Below are 21,170 nucleotides of genomic sequence, written 5' to 3' on the forward strand. Positions count from 1 at the left end.
ATAAATCATCATAGACAACACAAAAAGAAGATAAAGTTCATCATAGCTCAGTAGTTTAAGTGTTGAAGTGTGTGTGTGTAAGTCACTTGGCCATTTCTTTAAGACTTGAATCTGATAGTGAGAAATATTGCAAAATCATAGACTATAGGTAAACTATGTGAAAAATGCTGTGAAACACTTGATGTCAGGTTCAGGGTAGTGTTGAGAAACACTATTTTGTGAGTTTCTACACAAACCCTAATGCACAAGGAGACCTCAAATAGGATAAGTAGTTGTGCTCCCAAGATGAGGACAAGAAACAATTCCAAGCTAGGAAATGTGTTGTAGAGTGTGTGATTGAGACTGATAGACATAGGTGCAATGGTCTAAAGTAGCACCTATTTCCAGGTTTTCACCACTTGGTAAATTTTGTTAGGACTTTTTTCAATTTTTTTTTTCTTGTTTTTTAATTATTTTGGTGATATATCAAAGAGCCTATTGCTAGGTTTTCACTAAGATGATCATTTTTTAAGGACATTTTCTAATTTTTAGGATTTTTTCAGCATCATATATGATTTTTCAAATTTTTTAAGAACATTTTAGATATTTCAAGTAAGATCACATCATTTTCTCCAATGTTTAGCAATGTATAGGACATGATGGAGTAACAGGATGGTAGATAAAAAAAGACATATAAGAAAGGAGTATGAAGCAAGTGAAAGTGATCATGAAGGACCGACTCCTCAAGAGTAACCAAGCTAGGGAAAGAGGTGAAATAGTCAAATGAAGTATGTTTTGGATAAGCAATGGAAGTAATGAGCAAGACAACATGTAGAATAAGTAGTAATGTCAACAAGAGAGACATCATGAAGCATGTAGTCCAAAAGAGTAGCCATGTCAAGACACCTATGAGAACCATTTTTTTCTTTTTTGTGATAAAGACCAAGGGGTCAACTAGATATGATAGTGATGGGATAGAGCAATAAGAATAAAGCTCAAGATGGAGGCTATGACTGAATGAGAGAACACAATAGAAAATCTCGTGGATAAGATAGACAATATGTAAAGATAGCTCAACATTGTCAAGATCAAAGAGAGAAGAGGGAATAGATGGATGATGGAAGAATTATGCATGATGCATGTTTACCGGGTTTTCATCATGGTACTTATTGAAGGTGCCACAAGAAGTATTATTCACCATAGGATAAATTTTATTTCTCTTCAGTTTTGCTACCAAGTTGCCACAAGAAGTGGTTTTCACCAGGCACATTTTCTATTTTTATTTTTTTTTCTTTTTTTCTTTTTCTATTTTTTTTTTGAATTTTTAGAAAGAGCTAAGAATCAACTGCAAAGGGATTCCAAAGAACTGCTAAACCTCAACATGTATAATAAGTAGTAAATTCAACAAATGAGATAGCATGAAGCATGTAGTCCAAAAGAGTAGCCATGTCAAGACACCTATGAGAACCATGTTTTCTTTGTTGTGACCAAGACCAAGGGGTCAACTAGATAGGATAGTGATGGGATAGAGGAATAAGAATAAAGCTCAAGATGGAGGCTATGAGTGAATGAGAGAGCACAATAGAAAATTTCATGGATAAGATAGCCAATATGTAAAGATAGCTCAACATTGTCAAGATCAAAGAGAGAAGAGGGAATAGATGGATGATGGAAGAATTATGCATTATGCATGTTTACTGGGTTTTCATCATGGTACTTATTGAAGGTGCCACAAGAAGTATTATTCACCATAGGATAAATTTTATTTCTCTTCAGTTTTGCTACCAAGGTGCCACAAGAAGTGGTTTTCACCAGGCACATTTTCTATTTTTATTTTTTTTTCTTTTTTTCTTTTTCTATTTTTTTTTTGAATTTTTAGAAAGAGCTAAGAATCAACTACAAAGGGATTCCAAAGAACTGCTAAACCTCTAGAGGCACCCAAACCTTGCATATGATAGGCCTTCCATTTTTTCCATCTTGCAATGGTTTTCTCAAAATTGTTTTGGGATAATTTGGTTTCTTGCAATAAAATAATATCTGCTTGCAAAGAATCAATGGCTTGTTTGATTCTTTGTCTCTTGTCAAAGGAATTTAAACCTCTGACATTGCATGAGATGATTTTCATTGGGGACAAGGAGAACACCTAGTTCTCCTTGCCGATCTTTTGATAATAGTGAAACTATCATCCAATGTAGTTTGAATACCTGCTGTAATTTTTGATTTAATTTTGGAACCTTTTTGTCTACCTCTGGTCTTTGGTGTTTTAGCAAGAGAAGCTAATTTAGATGGGGTTTTCACTATAGATAAAGGCTGAATTTTGAAGCTATCTTGCATTTGAAAATCTTGAGGATGAATCTCTTGAGACAAAATCGTAGACTTTTGCACTAGTTGATAAATATTGGACTCTAACCCCACAGAATCTCCTACCACTGAGCTTACAATTCCTACACCAGAATCTTGAGGAAGACTATTAAGAACTAACTAATTGTCAAATTGGTTAAGAACTATCTATTTTTCAAATGCCTGACTTGGGATCAATTTATTACAAAACTAAAATTCTTGAAGCAAGCTGTCAATCAAAGGTGACTTATAATCTTTAGCATGCAAACCTTCCTCTTTGGCAATATTAAAAATGATATAGGTAGTAATTTTAGATAAAATATGATAAAAAATAAAAGTCAATATTACAGGAGAAGGATAAATAGGAAGGCACCAAATGGGATGCCTTAGTATTGAAGGTGAAAAAATTCTGTTCTGGAAAGTGATCAAACTTAATGACTTTGAAGATACACAATGTGGAAGGTCTACTAGAGGAGACAAATTTGAGCTCACATCTATAGAGGAATCCATTTGAAATGGAGGGGCATACTCCAAAATGAAAAGTTTAGTATTGCAGCATACACTCTTGAATAAAGCAAAGAGCCAAAAAAATTGTTGAAGAAAGATCATGAATGAGTATTTGCTTCATATATAAAGCTATCTATTGAATAATCTTGGCCCTCTGTCCTGGAGACTATATTGTTGACCTCAGAATTATTGCAATTCATTATTTTAATTTTTTGAGAACAAACATTAGGGTCTAAAGAATGATCTAGACAAACTTGTAAGACATCTTGTTTACCAGTTTGGCACCTATAACTGAAATGACCAAGATTATCTTGGAATTTTAGAATAAAAAAAGGATCCTAGAGCTTAACTAACTATATCCATTTTCCCATTTGGTTATGAGAGCTATAGATTAAGGAAATGATTTATGCATATTACTCAATAAACACACCCTGATTTCCAAATGAGGGCATTCATAAAGAATCAAATCATGCTTCAGAAAAATTCCCAACTTGTTAGCTATAATTTCCAATATCTCAAGATCATGATATTTCAAAGGCAAAGAAGGAAAAGAAATCCAATATGGAAAGAATTCGATATTTATATCTTCAGGGTTAAAGTTTGGTATGCACAACATGGTAAATAACCCCACACCATGACAAAACCAACCCTTCTGCTTATTTACAACATCTCTTTCTTCTTTCAAAATAAAAATAACAATAAAGAAATTGGATTTCAGATCATGTTAAAAAATATCTATTAGGCCAGACCAGAAGTTGAAAGCCTAATTCTTGATATCTAAAAAAGATAACGAAGCAGAAGAAAAATTACCTATGAGAGCTTTCTGCTAAAGAGTAAAGATCAAATTTTGTAATATTTGATTTGAAAAAGTAACATGTAACTGTTGTTGTGAAGAGATTAGAGGATCTTGCTCCAAATTTTGGTCCACATTATTCTGATATTTCTCTTGACTATTATCTAGTAATTATGGACCGTATAATTATGGACCCTATGCAAGATGTTGACGGCCTTGATCTACCTTACCCTTATCTTTTTTCTTCTAGATCTTTTTTGGTATGAAGGGGGCTCTATCAATTGTTGAGACTAACTTCTGTTGAGCCAGACCTTTTTGGATCTGAATAGATTGCATTTGAACAGAAGAGCCAAAAGGAGCACCTTCACATATATCAAATCCTGGTTATTTTTTGAATACCTTTCTGTTGTCACTCCTCTATGCAAAGGTATATTTGTGTCACACATTCACCTTTATAGGTAGTAATGAATATGAATCTGAAATGTTACGCCACTGAAATGAACGAACCGTTGAGGGATTATTGTGGAAAAGATTGTCCCGCCTAAAGGAATTTGGTAGCTGAGATTGCTGATGATGATGGGATGATTCACCTTTTTCAAAGTAAGGGGAAGTCCTAGGTTTAAGAGGTGGAGGGCATTTAGATGTCAGCTACGACTGACGATCATGAAAATGAGGATTAAGGAAAAAAGGTTTTGCAAGTTGAACAATTGCTTTCCCTTTGAAGATTGACTTGTCAATAGTACTTGAAACCCTTTTGGAATTAATATCTCTGAAAGGGCATCATTTTATTATTTAATCTAGGTCATGGAAAGTTATATTGATGAAATAGACATGGGTAAGAATCCAAACATCAAAAATCTTCTAGAAGAAGTAGAAATCTCCAAGATTCTAGATGTCAATTCTAAAAATTTAGTCATGAGCCCACATTTGAGTATTGCTTCAAATTATTTTATAGTTATAGAAGTTCAAAAGTTGGCAAGTGAAGTTCTAAATCAACTCAAGGGACTCATTGATAGGCTTAAATTCATAACATCACATCTACATGCAGTGGAAGGTGAAGGTGTTACATTAGTTCAAGAATATGTTAAGCACGTAATTCAATATAGAGATAATAGATTTGGAAAGAATCCAAAGTTTTGTTACTACACGATGAATATGATCATGAGACACCAAGCCCATAGCTCAACAAGTGTTTGCATGAAAATAAGTCTACACAAAATACCAATCACAATACAAGAGTTGTGTGAACATATGGACAAAACACCACACTCCCATCTAGCAGATAGATTGATGCATTTTGGAACTAGTGTAAGGGGAACATAGTCATTTTGGACAAAGTATCAAACAATATTAATAGACCTACTTCATCAACTTCGAACACCAACAATATTTTTTACATTAAGTGCAGTAGACTTGTACTGGCCACATTTGTGTGCAATGATGCCTGGAACACAACCAAGTGATCCACAAGAAGCACAAATGTGGAAGAAACAAAATATCATTGACTATCCTCACATTGTTGCAAAATACATGCATTTATGAAATACAACTTTCAAAAAAGAGATACTTGAGAATGGTATGAATGTTGAAGACTATTGGTTCAGATATGAATGGCAACACATAGGATCTAGATCTGTCCACGATTTTATATGGTTAAAAGGAGCACCAAAAATGAAAATTATTGATTGGAATAATCAAGATCAATTATATTATGTTGCATCATATCTCCATGATTTGGTTCATGCATGTAACCCTTGACGAGATACACACCTCTGGAATATATAGATATGATTATAGAATGTTATAAAATTAAACATTCTTTATTGTGGAAACTTTAGATAAGAACATATATGATATTAAATATTTAAATTTATGTTTTAGGCATATCAAAATTTCAGTCTACACCCATGTTTGAAAAACATGAGACAATTGGTCAAAAGTAATTTCAACACGAACTACAATGAGATTGTAAATATTGTACAAAGATGCATAATGTGTAAAGAAGGTGAATGTTTGTGCAAAAAGAGAGAGAAATTAGTTTGTAGGTAAACACTTCCTACCAAATTTTGTTCATTCGAAATGTTAATATTCTTCTCCTTTAATGTATCATTGTATTTACCAATAAAAATATTTTAATGAAATATAGGTATAATGCACCATGGCCATTGAATTTAAAAGGATCTAGACTAAAGAAAGATTTAGAAATTGGTGAGAAAATAGCATCACGTCCTTATAATTTTATATTTGGTTTGCTATCTCAAGTTATTTTTCTGACAATTCACCTTGTAAAAATATTAATCTCTTAGTCTATGTATTTTTAATATTTCTAGCACAAAATGTAGTCCTAAACATTATTTATTCTAACTCTTACTTTTACAAATTATCGATAATTTGTAATGCCCAAACTGCGAGGCAAAAACACACAACCTCTTTTTTTTTTTAAATAATAATTAGAATGCCCAAATTTGATAAGGTTATGATCACAGTTAAAGAAAAGGTTCTCTACATTACGTCTTAAGTTTATAACCTTGTGGAGGAAACATTGTTGAGATCTTGAGCTTACATTCTTAAAATGATATCGACATTAATCACATTATTTTATTAACTTCTCAACAAGATATGAAAGTATTTAAATAACATTCTAATGAAGTTTGGGTTTAGATTAATCTGAAAATATCTAATTATATAAAATCTACATTTAAACTTAATTTAACTATTTTCTAAAAATAATACTTGTCTAAAATTTATTAACTTTAAACATTTCAACTATCTTAACACAAAAATTTACTATCTAATTTTACCAAATTTAAATGATGATAGAACCTAAAATTTAATATTAATATGATACTATAACTAACCTAATTTGATATAAAATAACTAATAGCTAATCATCAAAAAAAAAACCCATAACATCATGTCATAATAATTAACTACTTAAAATATGTTAATAACTAACACTACGAATTAAATAATAAATTTTAAAATAAATAGCTTAAATAAAAGTATTAACATAACCAGATTTAATACTAATCCATTTATTAAATTAACTAACTAAATTTTAAAACATAAAAAAATTACACTTCCTAAAACAAAGCTAGCTAATAAACTTAAACTAACTTTAATGATAAACTAATCTTTAAAATAAACTAAACTAAGAACACAAAAAAAAAACCATAATTTTTTTTACTAATCTAAATTCCATACATTTAAACAAATTTAACTAATTACATTCTACAAACTATCAACTAAAAGCAATTTTAATAAACTTAAATTAATATAAAATCAACCTAACATATACTGCACTTACATTTAAACTAACTAAGTTAACACCTATACTAACATGCTAAAGTTAAAATAACTTACAAATTTAAATTAATTAAACTAACAACTTACAAACTAAAATTATTAATAAATAAAAAATAATACTAATAATATAACATATACTAACTTAAATTTTAAAAAAACTAATAACTAAAAACATACACAAACTACACTAACAAAAAACTTAATAAAAATTGCTAACATATATACTAACCACTACACCTACCACTCACCTCAACCCAATACCATGTCTCTCCTAGTGGATGTGGGAATCCAAAGAAGCTGCAATGAGCCATGTTAGCATGGCTTTTTTTTTTGGAAGGATGCACATACTTTTTTAAACATTAAAGCTTCTTTTTAGTTTCCTTTAACACCTCCTTGCTTCCCAATATAGGTAGGTGAGATGGCAGGTTTAAAAAGATTTGCAATATCTTTTCAGCATTCCTCAACCCCCATATGTATGGAATTTTCTGTCTTGTCAAGTCAATAAATTTTCTTGACTTGCTGTCCCAAGAAAACTCCTAGCCACCTAGGAAGAAGAAAAGGTGGGGAGAAAGCATTTAAACAAATTTTCCTTCAAATCAACAAAAAAATAAGTGAGCGCTGAGCTAGGGAAAGGAGACTGGACATGGGAGGGTAGGGTGACATCAACCCCCCCCCCCCCCATGTACATTCTGACTTGCACAAAAAATCTTCTTATTTTTAAAGTGATTAAATATTCAATCCAAAATTGACGTCCCCCAAGGATGGATAAAGCATTTATGTTAGAAAGTTTTATAGGTAGCAAAGTTAGGATATTTAGGATATTAGGATATCTACTAAAACTATGATATTTTTATTTTCTTGATGTTTATTTTAATATTGATTTTAATTTTAAATCTAATTTTTTCCATAATAAAAAGAAGCTTTTAAGAGAATATTTTGATTCTTTGTTACCCCAAAGAATTAATTTGAATCTCTCATACAAAAGGCAGAGAGTTTTACTCTCTTAAGACATTTTTTTTTTTTGAAAAAATATCTAAGTATAGAATTACAAGCAATGCATGTATTTTTTTTTGTCTATATTTTTGAATAGAATTAAAATATGGATACAATAGTTGAAGCATATTAACACCATATTTACTATGATCTCCTATACAACTTGAATGTGCAAAATATCAACCATAGATGTTATTTTCTTTCCTTACCATAATTAGCATATTGAACATAAAAGGAACATAAAAGGGACTTGACTATTTGCTCAATTAAACCATCATCAAATCCTCTTATTTATGATGTGCATCTATCTAATTTTAAATCTTGATTAAATCACAACATAAACAATTTTACTCAAATACCAATTTTATTGGCAAACCTGATTCAAGGGCTCAGCCGGGAAAGAATCTGGAAGAAAACTCGGCTTCGTTGCCAATCCAAAAAAGTTTGAAAATACAATTACATAGGATTTCAATCCTAAATTACATCACTTAAATTAAATTTCCTTCATGACCCTCATCAAGGGTTCCATATCAAATTCTGCAACACATTACTATGAACCGAGGAGGAAACAAATATCTGATCGGGTTACAACCAAGATAACCAAGAAACAATCAAACAAGCATAATCATACATGGTTTACACAATAAGATTAACAATGAATCAAAACTAGGGAAAGGTGGATTCTGCCAACCAGGAGAAGTCAAGCACAACACCAAACAGATGCCCAATCGGGGCTATATACCAAGAACTTTTGTTCGTCCATTTAAACATACCATAATCATACAAGGTTTGTGCTGACAGGTAGGGGCCCATAACACCCTATCCTTTCTCCCTCTTGTCATCCTGAGAAGAGACTCTACACTGGTTGGAGTCTGACTAAACAGACCTTTCCCAAAATTGGTCACTTCTGCCCTCTCCAAGGGTGAGTAATACCAAAACCCCCATGCAAGAAAAAATTCAAAATTGCAAACATAAACATGAAAGGAAATCATGGTTTTCAAAGCTTCCCAACATACCCACAAACATACAAACATTGAAACAACAACAAGGTAGCATAAGCATGAAACAAGAATGAAATCTGAACAAGGGAGACGAGAATTCCAACCTTCACAAGAGGCAATGGAAATGAACAAGTTTGAGTAGAGCTTCCCTTTCCTTGCTTCAATCTTCAAGAACTCCTCTCTAAATGTAGAGATTGGGTAACAACCTCTACTAGTCCAAGAAAGGCCTCTAAATAAGTCTCAAACTCAACCACCCAAAAGGATTAATAACTTCTCCCACCCACTAACAATTTTAGAAACTCCTAACTCAACCCACACTATGGTTAAACACTAGAGGGAGGTGAGGTAAGGCAACTCATGGTAACCACTTGCAATTTTCGCATAAAGGTAAAATGAGACTTTTTGAGTGATCTCCAAAGTCAACAAGAGTGGATTAGGTGTTGGAAAAGACCCCCAACCCATACCCATACCCCTTGGGTATAATTATTTCATGTTTTAAAGCCTTAGGAATAGGTTTAGAGCCAAACAAAATCTAGGAAATAATTAGGACCCAGTAACAACTCTTAAAAAGTAGATTAAGCACTAATCTAGATTAGGGATGACTAACCTCGATTAAGAACCAATTAGTAATCTTACACTAACTTAAACCGACATAGGTCCAAAGGTTACACAACTAACCCTATCTAGCACTCTAAAGAGCACAAACAATTCACAAGTGTCAAGCGACACTAAAAGAACATAGTTACGAACATTAACATTCACTGAACACATAGTGATACGTACATACATCTCACAATACAATACTTGAATTACGAACAACAAGGTTTTTAAAAATTAGCACATAAAGATCAGTTATGTTCCTCCGTCAATTTTCTTAGCTAAAATATCTACACACTCATTGCACACATCAGTAGTTCCATAAAATCACATGTACATATATGTATATGTATCAAAAATCCACATAAATTGAAACATACATCAATAAGTGTTTCTTCATCCTGCTTAATTCCTAACCATTTAAAATATCTTAAACCAAAATGTTAATCCTACCTTTTACTTAATTCATCAATCATACATATAGATAAACCATTTAAATGTCAGACATCAAATATCTAAAAATAACATCACACAACATGTAATAATATGATATGTTCTAAGCATCGGATAATGTCTCGACATCTCGAGAAGTGAGTATCAATATGATAAAGTAACAACTAAGGCTACGAAGGGTCGAGGCGAGGCCTCATATCGTCCCCCACTAGGCATGAAATTCCTCCTAGAGTTCATCAAAAGATAAGGGTATAGAGATCGCATCCATGGCACATCCTTCTATGAAGCCATGACCTCATCGTAACATTTTCACGGGACCCTAACCTGGTCCAGCTCTTGACCTCGAGGAGCTAGGGTCTGTCGGGCAAAAAAATGGATAAGCTCTAGTTCTAACTGGCCAACCAACTCCACCTATAGCCTCAATATCTATAGTCTGATGCTTAGCACTGCGAAAATTTTGTGGGACTTGCCCATGTCTCCAAATGTCAGCTCTGAAAAAGCCCCTCTCTGACCACTGGATGACTGTCCCTATGGACACTCTCTAGCTATATGACCCATGCCACCATAAGTGTAGAATGGCCCTCGGGTATAGGATCGTTTATCCTGTGATCCTATCAGCTATGGGCCCCCTGACCTGCTAGACCCACTGTATCCACCCCTCGAAGACTGCTGAGTCTACACTGTCTGTGACTATGGTGTATGTACTTTTTGATCCTGCTGTAACTGCCACTGCTTGGGCCTAGAGCCTTGATAACCCTGTGAGAGTTCTTGCTACTGCTGAGACTGTTGGCCCTTAGAGGACCCTAGTGTATAGTTCTGATTCCCTTTCCAAGGGGGTTTCTACCAGATAGAGTTTCGGTTTTGAGACCGATTCCGTGATTCCTATCTACCCCGAGTATCCTTTGCCACTAGTGCTATCTCCACTACCTGTTTGAAGGTGGTAGGGAAGGCCATCCAAACTGGACTCTGAAGTGATAAATTCAAACCCATGATAAAGTGATGTACCCATAGTTTCTCATCCTTCATGTATTCCACATAAGGAAGGAGCTCGAGAAACCTACTCTCATACTGAGCCACTGTAAGGCCTCTCTGATAAAGAGAATGAAACTCCTCTATCTGTTTTTGTTGGAAATGCTCTGACAAGTACCTCTCTCAGAATCTTTCTAGGAATGATTCCCATGTGAGGGTATCCATCCTCACTCCACCTATGATCTCCTCTTGATGCCACCAATTGGAGGCATCCCCTCTCAACTGATGAACTGTTAGGCATGCCTTTAGATTACTCTCATAGGGTCGTAATCCAAAACACCGTTGTAGGCTCTACAACCATGCCTCTGCTACTGTCCCCTCAGTGGAACCCATAAATAATGGTGGCCTGAGTCGAATCAATTCCCTAATGTCATTTCCTATATGTCTAGGAGGTCTATCAAGTGGGGGTCTTCTGTGGTGTATTGACTCACCTTCATGCTCATCTTGCCCCTCTAACTATCTCGGCGGGGGACTCCTAGTCCTCTCTCTACCTCTGGGCCCCTCTACTTCCACAACTAGAATCTGCTGAATTGGTTGAACCACAGGTAGTACTCTTTGTTGAACTACTCCAATCAAAGTTTGAAGCTCATCTATAATGTCCTGGTTCAGGTTAGGTGGTGGTGGAGGAGGAGGTGGTGGTGGTGGAGGTGGTCCATTCCCTCATCCTGCTCTACCACCTCTCACCCTACGACCTCTGCCTCGTTGGTTGTTTCGAGTAACAGAAGGCATCCTACACACTTAAATGCTTAGTTTCAAGTTTTAGAAGCGTAAGGGTTTAAGGTTCCTAGTGTTGAAACCTGGCTCTGATACCAAAATGTCATGCCCAAAGTGCGAGGCAAAAACACACAACCTCTTTTTTTTTTTTTTTTTAATAATAATTAGAATGCCCAAATTTCATAAGGTTATGATCACAATTAAAGAAAAGGTTCTCTACATTACATCTTAAGTTTATACCCTTGTGGAGGAAACATTGTTGAGGTCTTGAGCTTACGTTCTTAAAATGATATCGACATTAATCACATTATTTTATTAACTTCTTAAAAAGATATGAAAGTATTTAAATAACATTCTAATGAAGTTCCGGTTTAGATTAATTTGAAAATATATAATTATATAAAATCTACATTTAAACTTAATTTAACTATTTTCTAAAAATAATACTTGTCTAAAATTTATTAACTTTAAACATTTCAACTATCTTAACACAAAAATTTACTATCTAATTTTATCAAATTTAAATGATGATAGAACCTAAAATTTAATATTAATCTGATACTAAATTAACCTAATTTGGTATAAAATAACTAATATCTAATCATCAAAAAAAATACCCATAACATCGTGTCATAATAATTAACTACTTAAAATATGTTAATAACTAACACTACTAATTAAATAATAATTTTTAAAATAAATAGCTTAAATAAAAGTATTAACATAACCAGATTTACTTCTAATCCATTTATTAAATTAACTAACTAAATTCTAAAACATAAAAAAATTACACTTCCTAAAACAAAGCTAGCTAATAAACTTAAACTAACTTTAATGATAAACTAATCTTTAAAATAAACTAAACTAAGAACACAGAAAAAAAACATAAATTTTTTTACTAATCTAAATTTCATACATTTAAACAAATTTAACTAATTACATTCTACAAACTATCAACTAAAAGCAATTTTAATAAACTTAAATTAATATAAAATCAAACTAACATATAACACACTTACATTTAAACTAACTAACTTAACACCTATACTAACATGCTAAAGTTAAAATAACATACAAATTTAAATTAATTAAACTAACAACTTACAAACTAAAATTATTAATAAATAAAAAATAATTCTAATTATATAACATATACTAACTTAAATTTTAAAAAAACTAATAACTAAAAACATACACAAACTACACTAACAAAAAACTTAATAAAAATTGCTAACATAAATACTAACCACTACACCTACCACTCACCTCAACCCAATACCATGTCTCTACTATGGGACGTGGGAATCCAAAGATGCTGCAATGAGCCATGTTAGCTTGGCATTTTTTTGGAAGGATGCACATACTTTTTTCAACATTAAAGCTTCTTTTTAGTTTCCTTTAACACCTCCTTGCTTCCCAACATAGGTAGGTGAGATGGCAGGTTTAAAAAGATTTGCAATATCTTTTCAGCATTCCTCAACCCCCATACGTATGGAATTTGTTGTCTTGTCAAGTCAATAAATTTGCTTGACTTGCTGCCCCAAGAAAACTCCTAGCCACCTAGGAAGAAGAAAAGGTGGGGAGAAAACATTTAAACAAATTTGCCTTCAAATCAACAAAAAAATAAGTGAGCACTGAGCTAGGGAAAGGAGATGGGCCATGGGGGGGGGTAGGGTGACATCAACCCCCCCCCCCCCCCCCCCCCCCCATGTACATTTTGACTTGCACAACAAATCTTCTTTTCTTTAAACTTATTAAATATTCAATCCAAAACTAACGTCCCCCAAGGATGGATAAAGCATTTATGTTAGAAAGTTTTATAGGTAGCAAAGTTAGGATATTTAGGATATTAGGATATCTACTAAAACTATGATATTTTTATTTTCTTGATGTTTATTTTCATATTGATTTTAATTTTAAATCTATTTTTTTCAATAATCAAAAAGAATCTTTTAAGAGAATCTTTTGATTCTCTGTTACCCCAAAGAATTAATTTGAATATCTCATACAAAAGGCAGAGAGTTTTGCTCTCTTAAGACATTTTTTTTTTTGAAAAAATATCTAAGTATAGAATTACAAGCAATGCATGTTTTTTTTTTTTTTGTCTATATTTTTGAATAGAATTAAAACATGAATACAGTAGTTGAAGCATATTAACACCATATTTAATACGATCTCCTATACAACTTGAATGTGCAAAATATCAACCATAGATGTTATTTTCTTTCCTTACCATAATTAGCATATTGACCATAAAATGAACATAAAAGGGACTTGAATATTTGCTCAATTAAACCATCATCAAATCCTCTTATTTCTGATGTGCATCTATCTAATTTGAAATCTCGATTAAATCACAAGATAAACAATTTTACTCAAATACCAATTTTATTGGCAAACCTGATTCAAGGGCTCAGCCGGGAAAGAATCAGGAAGAAAACCCAGCTTCGTTGCCAATCCAACAAAGTTTGAAAACAAAATTACATAGGATTTCAATCCTGAATTACATCACTTAAATTAAATTTCCTTCATGACCCTCATCAACGGTTCCATATCAAATTCTGCAACACATTACTACGAACCGAGGAGGAAACAAATATCTGATCGGGTTACAACCAAGCATAACCAAGAGACAATCAAACAAGCATAATCATACATTGATTACACAATAAGATTAATAATGAATCAAAACTAGGGAAAGGTGGATTCTTCCAACCAGGAGAAGTTAAGCACAACACCAAACAGATGCCCAATCGGGGCTATATACCAAGAACTTCCGTTCTTCCATTTCAACATACCATAATCATACAAGGTTTGTGTTGACAGGTAGGGGCACATAACACCCTACCCTTTCTCCCTCTTGTCATCTTGAGAAGAGATTCTACACTGGTTGGAGTCCGACTAAATAGACCTTTCCCAAAATTGGTCACTTCTACCCTCTCCAAGGGTGAGTAATACCAAAACCCCCATGCAAGAAAAATCTCAAAATTGCAAACATAAACATGAAAGGAAATCATCCAAAAATAACATGGTTTTCAAAGCTTCCCAACATACCCACAAACATACAAACATTGAAACAACAACAAGGTAGCATAAGCATGAAACAAGAATGGAATCTGAACAAGGGAGACGAGAATTCCAACCTTCACAAGAGGTAATGGCAATGAACAAGTTTGACTAGAGCTTCCCTTTCCTTGCTTCAATCTTCAAGAACTCCTCTCTAAATGTAGAGATTGGGTAACAACCTCTACTAGTCCAAGAAAGGCCTCTAAATAAGTCTCAAACTCAACCACCCAAAAGGATTAATAACTTCTCCCACCCACTAACAATTCTAGAAACTCCTAACTCAACCCACACTATGGTTAAACACTAGAGGGAGGTGACGTAAGGAAACTCATGGTAACCACTTGCAATTTTCGCACAAAGGTAAAATGAGACTTTTTGAGTGATCTCCAAAGTCAACAAAAGGGGCTTAGGGGTTGGAAAAGACCCCCAACCCATACCCATACCCCTTGGGTATAATTATTTCATGTTTTAAAGCCTTAGGAATAGGTTTAGAGCAAAACAAAATCTAGAAAATAATTAGGACCCACTAACAATTCTTAAAAAGTAGATTAAGCACTAATCTAGATTAGGGATGACTAACCTCAATTAAGAACCAATTAGTAAACTGACACTAACTTAAACTGACATAGGTCCAAAGGTTACACAACTAACCCTATCTAGCACTCTAAAGAGCACAAACAATTCATGAGTGTCAAGCGACACTAAAAGAACATAGTTACGAACATTAACATTCACTGAACACAGAGAGATACATACATACATCTCACAATACAATACTTGATTTACGAAGAACAAGGTTTCTAAAAATTAGCACATAAAGATCAGTTATGTTCCTCCATCGGTTTTCTCGGCTAAAATATCTACACACTCATTATACACATCAGTAGTCTCGTAAAATGACATGTACATATATGTATACGTATCATAAATCCACATAAATTGAAACATACATCAATAAGTGTTTCTTCATCCTACTTAATTCCTAACCATTTAAAATATCTTAAACCAAAATGTTAATCCTACCTTTTATTTAATTCATCAATCATACATATACATAAAACATTTAAATGTCGGACATCAAATATCTGAAAATAACATCACACAACATGAAATAATATGATATGTTCTAAGCATCGGATAATGTCTCGACATCTCAAGAAGTGAGTATCAAAATGATAAAGTAAGAACTCAGGCTACGAATGGTCGGAGCGAGGCCTCAAATAATTTTACACTCATAATTTTGAAATACTCATATTTTGTATTTTTAGTTTTTTTGTAGTAAAGAATTAAAACAATGGATGCTTCAAAAAACAAATCATAAATCATTATTGGAAGCCCAAATGGCTCCATAAATTCTAATGCTTATTTTGAATTTGATATTGAGAATTGTGTAAGATTGGTTATAGATTACTACAAAGGTATCGTGAAAACTCTTGAACACATGTCCTTAATGATTGATGATCTCGATGAGCTATAAATATGGAAAAAGGTGGATGTTGCAAAAAGGGTTCGTGAGGCATCTCATTATGTAAATGATTGATGATCTTGATGAGCTATAAATATGGAAAATGGTGGATGTTGCAAAAAGGGTTCATGAGGAATCTCATTATGTAGATGCATTTCCATGAATGATGAAAGAAGTTCATTGTGATCATTGCATAAATAAAGGTCGTAATACCAATCTGATCACTGAAGATTATGTCATATACTTACATCATTACGAAAAAGTTCTTTACATTTAGTTATTACTTCTTTGACCTTTGGTACTTATTGCTTATTAAATATGATTGTACTAGAACATCTCTTTTCTCTTTGATTTATGTAAGTTTGACAATCAACAATTTATTTTTATATATATGTGGTTTTATAAATATCTTCCATAATCCTTTTTAACTATTTTAGAATGCAAGTAAATTGAGTTTTTTTAATTCTTCACATGATGTGCATAGCATACTTTCATTACGCTAGATTCAAAATATTTGCAGGCTATACTTTCATAATTATTTATGCACGACTTTCTGATATGTTTGGTATCAAAATATTGCTTTATATGGAAGTGACAAATATGTGGTAACACAAATAAATCAAACATTAAATTTATTTGTAATAAATCTTAGTTATATACATAATCCTAACCATCATGTATAAATCCTAAACCAAACCATTGTTGTTTGTATAACTTTATACAATATGTATCATTAACACAATTCTAAAATGGATAACATTAAATGTTATCTTTAAATGTATGTGGAAAATATAGATGAAATATTATTTACAATGTATATACCAAAAAGAAACAAAAATCTAAATGTCTCTTGAAGAAACTCCTAATTATATTCATAATCCTAAACATAATATAAATCTTAAGATTGTGCAATATCTGAAGTCTTATATTAACACTAATCCTAATCATATTAACCTAACAATTGTTGTTTGTATAGCTTTATATAATATGTATCATTAATATAATTCTAAAATGGATAACATTAAATGTTATCTTTAAATGTATGTGGAAAATATACATGAAATATTATTTACAATGTATATACAAAAATAAACAAAAATCTAAATGTCTCTCAAAGCAAGTCCTAATTATATGCATAATCCTAAACATAATATAAATCTAAAAATTGTCCAATATCTGAATTCTAACATTAACAGGTAATCCTAATCTTAATTATTTGACCTATAATAACTATTATTGTATCATAAACATATTAATAATATTCTCCATCCTAACTATTCAATTTCCCTAATCATAATTCTAACCTTAATCCCTACGGTAAAAACAACTTTGATTTAAAGGCTGAACGCAATCATAACCATAAAAATAAATTATGACCCTAATCATAAATCCAACTTCAACATAGATCTAACCCTAACAATAAACCTTAACATTAAATTGTAATTGTAAATGGTATCATGATCAAAACTATATTTCTAACTTGAGTACATTTTTATAATCATAGTATAAGTCTAGGCCTTGACCCTAACCTATCCCTAACTTTAATACTAACACTAAGCATATTTCCACTCGTAAACACATTAACACTAAACCTTATCCCTAATTATTATAATAATAAATATATAGTAATAGTAATCCTAATACTAAACCTAATGACGATATAAATTGTAAAGTTATATTTTAAACATAACCAAATTAATTATTCAATGTGTTATGCAAGCCGCAACTACTACTAGCTAAAATATACACTATATGCAAAATATGACGAGATGCATTGAGGCATTGAATTTTTTCATTATTCACTTTTAATATCCATTATAAAAATTCAACGCCTCGATGCATCTTGGCATATTTTACATATAGAGTATATATTAGCTAGTTTGACTATACAGTCAATATTAGTTTGTCTTATTAGTCAATGCAAGGAGCTAATGTTCCTACTTCATTCTAATTAATCACTCCCAAAAATATATATTTTACATTAATTCCTATTTTTCTATTGGCTATACCAATTTTAGCTAGGAGTTTAATTTTTTTTTAATTCAAAAATAAGAAAAAATTCTACTAAATTTCTAAAAGCTAGAATTCCTTCAGATAATGAATTCCTTGCATTCCTAAATGGTTTATTGCAGAACTTTTTGTCCATTAAATCACTTAAATTATTTAAATGTATTTTTGGGGTGAACACATTTCCTATTTTTTGGTTGTTTCCCATAATTGTCAATTAATGTAGTCAACCATTTTGTTTTTGGTTGTTTCCTATTTATTAGGGACTCGTTATCAATGTTATGACATTCGCATTCTCCATCTGTACAGCCTTCTTCAAAATGGTTTGAGGTTCTAACCACTTTAACTAGAGAATTTCATATTATTTTTTAATTTCCTTTCATGGATGCTTGCAATCTCTGTTATCTCTATACATTGTTAGAATAATGCTTTCAAATCCTCTTTAGAAAAGTTGCCTCTTTATAAAGGCTTTAGGCCTAACTATCATATCTTTATATCATTTTTGCATACAATATGAAATTCTTACTCTATGCATTACTATCCATTTAGTTGCTATATTTGTCAACAAGATTTAGAAAATAATGTATTTTTCAGGTTTTCATATTGTCATTTACTTTTCCTTGTCCCCATCATTTGTATTTTATTTTTCCTCGGGGGGTTACTTGTTTGTGCTGCTTAGTGTGACTTTTCCTTATAATGTTTTCAATAGTGACACCTAATTAATTAATTTAAGTCAAGATAATTGTCATATCCTAAAGTTTAAATATGAAATATTTTTTAAAAAAATTTCTGATTTAAATTATAATTTTCTATTGGTTAAGAGGATTTTTGCTTGGGATAATTTTATTTTTTAATTGTAAAATAGAGAAGAAAATTTTCAAAGAGGTAAGGTTGTATTAATTATGACAATAACCATTGTCAGAAAGTATGGGTTGGGATCACTTATTGCATAGCTCTAGGCCGTGTGTAATAATTCCTCTTTGCCCTCATTTCATCGTCATCGGCATGATTTCCATCTCAATCTGAGCCTTGTTGTTTGTCATTTCTTAGCTCCAATCGGTCCTAAAATTAATTTGTCAAGTGTGAGTGTATTGATAATTCACTGGTGGCCATACAATCCAATCTGTTACCTTGAGGCTCCTCTTTATAAAGAGGAAGGAAGTCATTTTGATTCCCACATATACAACATTTAGTTTAGAACTCCAAAGAATTGCACTCCTAAAACTTGTTGGGGGAATCAACAAGCTATATCATACAACAACATTGTACAATCAAATTTGTGACACTTAATTTTGTTATATTTATTTATTGAATATTTTTTCTAAATTAGTTCAAAATTCAATTATTAATGGTTATATTTATTTACTCAATATTTTTTCTTCCAAAATTTCTAACTTATTATAATTTATAAAAAATATTTATCTAAAAGTTATCTTTTTAAATGAAGGAATATTAATTTTCTTATATGTCTCATTACTTTAATTATTATAGAATTAATGAAATAAAATTGAACATTCTTAGAGTGGATTTTTTTCACTTATAATAATAGTTAGCTCTTAAAGATGGCTATAACATTTCAAAAATGCAATTATTCATTTTAGTTGTCCAAATCATATTTTTCAATTCCTTTTTTAATATATATTGAGATTTTCATTTTTTTCTTTTTTCACAATAGAGGATATGTTAAATAAAATTGACTATATATAAAAATTGAAAAAAATCATGATTACAATAAAATTTGAGCACATATATCATATAGAGACAAAATTAATAAAGCCTAATGTGATATTCCACACACATATGCTATAGACACCTACCTTCTTGATAACTATTGTTCTCTCACCTAATGTATAAAAATTTCTTATCCAAGTTTATTTTTTATTCCCCATTTTCCATTGGGATCAACTCTTGCATTTAAGAATAATTACTAGTAGAATTCTTTATTGATTTTTCCACATCACCGAAATGATCAGGTAGTCAGTTCTAGAGAGTGAACATTAGCTAGATAATACCCTAGCCAATTTGTAATCAGATGATGGGGTGTCGACTTGGCATATGAATTGTTTGACAAAATATCATTAACAAATGTGACTCTATAGACTAACGATTGCTTAATTTGCACATTGAATTCTTAAAAAGACTTTAGAAACTTTCAACTACATGTGTTTTAGAAACTTATGAAAGATATGGACGAACAAATCAAAGGGATTTCATCTCATGAAATGCATTGACAACAAGATTTTTCGAAAATGGATTGTTGAACCAAATTTGTAGAAGCCTTTAGAAAATGGATTGATTGATATGATTACACATGTGAAATCCTAAAGAACGAGTCCAAATTGTTTAATGGAAGGCTTTAGAATACATGACACACCCCAATTGTTTGACATAATGCCTATAAAGATGTAGCAGTGGGAGATACCATGAATAAAAAATATCCTCATTACAAGTTTATTGAAATAGTTTACCACCTCCAGAGAAATAAAATTGATAGCAGTCAATCCAAAATTCGCAATGGGATCATTGCGGTTAATCCAAATTTCAAATAATACAAAACTGTGGAACCATAGATGATGACGTTGTGAATTGTTTGACAGAATGCCTCAATTAGATGTCGTAACTTCTACAAAAGTAATGAACCCAATGTGAAAGCTTTGAAGCATAGACATGTTGTTTTATAGAAAGGTCTCCAAATTTATAAGCAAATGTAATGGCACAAACAGTGCCAATTTCTTAACATTTGTCAATACCTTGCTACAATAGAATGAGAGCTTTGGAATGAGATATTAACATATATCAGTGGGTGAAGCTGAATATAAATTAGAAAAAATATTTTGAAAATGAAACCATTTTTCATCCTATTTTGAATTGAAGTATTAAAAAGTTGAGGAAACATTTATACATCAAATAAAAATGCATT

The sequence above is a fragment of the Cupressus sempervirens genome, chromosome 11 (genome assembly GCF_028749045.1).
Source record: "Cupressus sempervirens isolate cs-2001-9-10 chromosome 11, ASM2874904v1, whole genome shotgun sequence".
NCBI classification, from domain to species: Eukaryota; Viridiplantae; Streptophyta; class Pinopsida; order Cupressales; family Cupressaceae; genus Cupressus; species Cupressus sempervirens.